A 6000-nucleotide genomic window follows, 5' to 3' on the forward strand; every position below is an offset into this window, starting at 1 on the left:
ATGATAAATCGACAAATAATATAATAATTATGTTTTAAAACTAAATATTGAGTCCTAAAATTGTTGTTTTAAAAAAATTAATTACCGACCTACGAAATTAGGGTTATGGTTATGTACATATATATATAATAATTATGTCCTAGTACAAAAGATAGTCCACATTTTGGTATCCATACCAAATAAAAGCTAGGTTAGAGTGATTCTATGCTAGACTAAAGCTAAGCTACGCAATCGCCTGGAAACCCTGGCCTGCTCCACCACCACCCGGGTCGTTCCTAGGGTCTCGATGCTGAGGATGAATGGTGGAACATGAGTCGTTGTTGTTGAGACGACTCATCATCTCATCGAAACTCTCCTTGTATCTCCTCTCCATTTCAGCCATTCGGGCTTCCATTTGAGTTTGGAGAGTTTGCACCCTGTGTTCCATCTGGTCTTGCATTTGAGAAATGACAGACGGCGTGTATTGCTGTGAAGAACGGGAACCTCGACCCTGTTTGCCATAGTAGAGCTCTGCACTTTGGCCAAGTCCCTTCACACGCCCCTTCTTATTGCGCCCACCCACCGACTCCCAGTACAACTCATTGGGACTCTTCTGAATCCCCTGACTCCTTGTTTCTTCGAGCTTCTTCTGGTAGGTGTCCTACAAAATATTGAAGATAAAAAAAAATATTGTTAAAAAAACAACCAAAAATATAGAGTTATATCGCATACTTTTAGGTGCCTAAGGATAGAAATTAAGAAAATTAAGCACATAAGTCAATTTTCAACCCTCACTCATCCAAAATCATCCAAATTTGGGCTATATCGCTAAAACCATGCCTATTTTCTATGTTTTCAAGCAAATGTAAGGTTTCTTTCTTCTAACATTCCAATATCATTTGCTTTTAAGTGCCTAAGGATAGAAATTAAGAGAAAAAAGCACATAAGTCAATTTACAACACTAACTCATCCAAAATCATCCAAATTTGGCCTATATGGCTAAAACCATGCCTATTTTCTAAGTTTTCAAGAAAATGGACTCGTTCTTTCTTCTAACATTCCAATATCAATTGCTTTTAAGTTCCTAAGGATAGAAATTAAGAGAAATAAGCACATATGTCAATTTTCAACCCTCACTCCTCCAAAATCATCCAAATTTGGCCTATATGGCTAAAACCATGCCTATTTTCTAAGTTTTCAAACAAATGGACTCGTTCTTTCTTCTAACATTACAATATCAATTTCTTTTAAGTTCCTAAGGATAGAAATTAAGAGAAATAATCACATATGTCAATTTTCAACCCTCACTCCTCCAAAATCATCCAAATTTGGCCTATATGACTAAAACCATGCCTATTTTCTAAGTTTTCAAGCAAATGGACTCGTTCTTTCTTCTAAAACTCCAATATCAATTGCTTTTAAGTGCCTAAGGATAGAAATTAAGAGAAAAAATCACATAAGTCAATTTACAACACTAACTCATCCAAAATCATCCAAATTTGGCCTATATGGCTAAAACCATGCCTATTTTCTAAGTTTTCAAGCAAATGGACTCGTTCTTTCTTCTAACATTCCAATATCAATTGCTTTTAAATTCTTAAGGATAGAAATTAAGAGAAATAAGCACATATGTCAATTTTCAACCCTTACTCCTCCAAAATCATCCAAATTTGGCCTATATGGCTAAAACCTTGCCTATTTTCTAAGTTTTCAAGCAAATGGACTCGTTCTTTCTTCTAACATTCCAATATCAATTTCTTTTAAGTGCCTAAGGATATAAATTAAGAGAAAAAAGCACATATGTCAATTTTCAACCCTCACTCCTCCAAAATCATCCAAATTTGGCCTATATGGCTAAAACCATGCCTATTTTCTAAGTTTTCAAGCAAATGGACTCGTTCTTTCTTCTAACATTCCAATATCAATTGCTTTTAAGTGCCTAATGATAGAAATTAAGAGAAAAAAGCACATAAGTCAATTTACAACACTAACTCATCCAAAATCATCCAAATTTGGCCTATATGGCTAAAACCATGCCTATTTTCTAAGTTTTCAAGCAAATGGAATCGTTCTTTCTTCTAAAATTCCAATATCAATTTCTTTTAAGTTCCTAAGGATAGAAATTAAGAGAAATAAGCACATATGTCAATTTTCAACCCTCACTCCTCCAAAATCATCCAAATTTGGCCTATATGGCTAAAACCATGCCTATTTTATAAATTTTCAAGCAAATGGACTCGTTCTTTCTTCTAAAATTCCAATATCAATTGATTTTAAGTGCCTAAGGATAGAAATTAAGAGAAATAAGCACATATGTTAATTTTCAACCCTCACTCCTCCAAAATCATCCAAATTTGGCCTATATGGCTAAAACCATGCCTATTTTCTAAGTTTTCAAGCAAATGGACTCGTTCTTTCTTCTAACATTCCAATATCAATTTCTTTTAAGTGCCTAAGGATAGAAATTAAGAGAAATAAGCACATATGTCAATTTTCAACCCTCACTCCTCCAAAATCATCCAAATTTGGCCTATATGGCTAAAACCATGCCTATTTTCTAAGTTTTCAAGCAAATGGACTCGTTCTTTCTTATAACATTCCAATATCACATAATTTTAAGTGCCTAAGGATAGAAATTAAGAGAAATAAGCACATTTGTCAATTTTCAACCCTCACTCCTCCGAAATCATCCAAATTTGGCCTATATGGCTAAAACCATGCCTATTTTCTAAGTTTTCAAGCAAATGGACTCGTTCTTTCTTATAACATTCCAATATCACATAATTTTAAGTGCCTAAGGATAGAAATTAAGAGAAATAAGAACATATGTCAATTTTCAACCCTAACTCATCGAAAATCATTAAAATTTGGCCTATATGGCTAAAACCATGCCTATTTTCTAAGTTTTCAAGCAAATGGACTCGTTCTTTCTTATAACATTCCAATATCACATACTTTTAAGTGCCTAAGGATAGAAATTAAGATAAATAAGCACATATGTCAATGTTCGACCCTAACTCATCCAAATTCATCCAAAATAAGCATATATTGAGTTCTACTTTGCTAATTTGCCATATTTCAACTCATATAATAAGTGTTTACCGCAATCCTTTTTGCTTTGTTGTTGGCAGCGACTTGGCCTTTACCAGGCACTTCCTTGAAGTGTGTCTTCAAGAAAAGATCATGGGCATTTGGTAATTGGCCTTGGTTTTTTGCAGCCTTTATATGTACATGCAGAAAATCAATGAAAACATGTTAGCCCACCAAAATTCATTAATAAACAAATGACATAATTTTTACTGGACATATTGTAGGAACCTTACCATCTTTTTAGCATGTTGTACAGATGACATTGAACCTTGAAAGTGGGTCGGTTCAACGACATTTTCCATGGATCCGCCTCTTCGGTTCTTCTTGTTTTGTTCCGACCGCTTCTTATATTTTGGATCGGTGGCAACAATTCGCATCATGCCTTCGTGGACATCCTTATTAAGCCATCTTGGTTTGCGACCATTCAGCCTGTGTGTGATGTTGTAGAACGTGTCACTTAGGCGATTTGCAAACTTTTCTTCGAAAGTGTCCTTCACTTGGTTGTTTAACTCAGGTGCCCACTTGAATTTTTTCTGCAAATCAAGAAAATGTCTTTATTACAAAATTCAACTCCATCAATATAATTTATAAAACATGTATTATGTTAGGTTAAAGTTATCATACGTCGAACAAGTTCCAAAAGTGCTCTCTCGAATCTTCATCAACCTCTCCATAATTCCTCCAAGGCTGAACATAGTAGCCGGTTAGCGAGTCGGAGAGCACATTCTTCACCGGGATATCATCAAACCTATAATAAAGGATAGACATTCATGTAAGTATATAATCAACAAAAAGTGAACAAAACATGGTTATAGTAATACAAATTCACTTTATCAAAGTAAATACGAATTTAAGGATATTTCATTATACAAATACATACGCACCAAAGTGTGGAAGGGTCCAACTCTAGCAAGTCATTAGGATGCGGGTCCTGTAGCTCCTGTTCCTGATGCTGTTGTTGCTCCTGTTGCCCTTGTACATTTCTGACGGTTTCTTGAGAGGCCCCCAAATCATGTGCCTCCGCTTCCTCCATTGACTCATCCTCGTCAACACGTACAACCGGAGATTTCCCCTTAGACTTTCTCCTCTTGGACGTTTCTCCTTTATTTCCTCCTCCCATGATGACCACCTGAAAAAGTTGTTAGTACCATAATCGCACATTGTAAATTCATAAATTAGATCCATAAGACATTAAAATAATAAAATGAGACCAAAAATGTAATGCAATATTACAAATCCGAGTAGTCATTAAAAACTAAACATTCGAAGACAATAGTAAAAGGAGTAACTACATATTCTCCTCTTCATTACTCTTATCACTACTACCACTATCATTATCACTATCATTATTACTATCACTAGTGTCATCTAAAAATACATTGATGTCCTCTTCTTCGTCACTGTCACTGGAGCCAATGCTTTCTTCTTCTTCTTCATCGCTTGAGATAATAAAGCCATCGTCATCATCATCATCACTATCAAGTTCATAGTCTTGAATGTCATTTGGTGGACAAAGCGTTGCATGTACTTGTGGGGAAGGACCCTGCAAAAACTCTAAATCCACCGGAGCATCAATCACCGACCTTGCTTGAGTTCTAAATACATCCCACCATTGAACCCGATCACATTTAAGGCTAGGGTAAGATGCATAATACACTTGAGACACTTGGTAAGATAAGACAAATGGATCATACTTGGGATACTTCTTAGTATGATTTACTTCGACAAGCTTGTATTGTTCATGAATGTTCATTCCTTTACCACAATCCATCCAACTACAACTAAACAAAATAGTCTTGTACTCTTTTTCGGGACCGGTGTAGACAAGTTCAATTATGTCGTTTAAAATGCCAAAGTACTCTCCACCGTCCTCACTTGAGACACACACCCCGTAATTCATCGTAGATTTGTGTTTGCCATAGGACTGTGTGTGGAAATTAAAGCCACCGACAAATATCTGGTTCCAAGTTTGAACACGCTTGAAAGGCCTCATAGACAATGCTCGCAACACATCGGAACTTGGTTTTTGTTCTCTCACCTATAACCGTTACGAATACAAGCGTCACACTAATTGAAATGAAATATATTATATTATATTATCACAAATTAATCGAGATGCAATGTTCGAAAAGTATTATCACCTTGTGATTAAACCAATCAGGGAATTCACTTTCGCATTTCTCCATGACATCTTCTCGACGCAAATAAGTTCGAGTACTAAGAATGTAGTCCTCAAACTGCCTAATAGATTAATGACACATGGTTAATCATTGCAGCAATTATATTAAATTTAAGGGATTTTCAAAAGTTTATCGTAAACATATATACCTTTCGTATTCACCAAGAATGCCGGTATTTCTTAAAACGAACAAATGAGCACGTTCGAGTTCCTTGTCATCTAAATACCGAGTTTTACCCAAATTTGACACACGACCCTTATCCACCGTGAACAGCTCTAGGATTTCATCGTTGTCAGCCGGGGATTCCACATCAGCATTCACATTTCGACCTAGATCTCGTGTTTTTGTGTCAACTGAGGGCTAAAAGTAATTGGAGCAGAAGTTTGATATCTCTTCAGTGAGATAAGCGTTGCATATGGAACCTTCAACACGAGCCTTATTACCAATTTTTCGTTTCAGGTGATTGAGGAACCTGTAATTATGTTTATGTAGCCGTAGAAGTGTAAGTAACGGAAATCAATGAAAGAGATGAAAGTAAGAGTTGAGAAAGGACCTTTGATTTACCTTTCGAAAGGATACATCCACCGATATTGAACAGGTCCACATAACTTGCCCTCATATGGCAAATGAATTGGTAAATGCTCCATGGAGTTGAAGAAAGATGGGGGGAAAACCTTCTCAAGCTTGCACAGGATCTCAGCTATGTTTTTTTCCAATCGCTCCATGTCGCTAACTGTAATTGTGTAGCAAC

This window comes from Chenopodium album, chromosome 6, assembly GCF_948465745.1.
Source record: "Chenopodium album chromosome 6, dcCheAlbu1.1, whole genome shotgun sequence".
NCBI classification, from domain to species: domain Eukaryota; kingdom Viridiplantae; phylum Streptophyta; class Magnoliopsida; order Caryophyllales; family Amaranthaceae; genus Chenopodium; species Chenopodium album.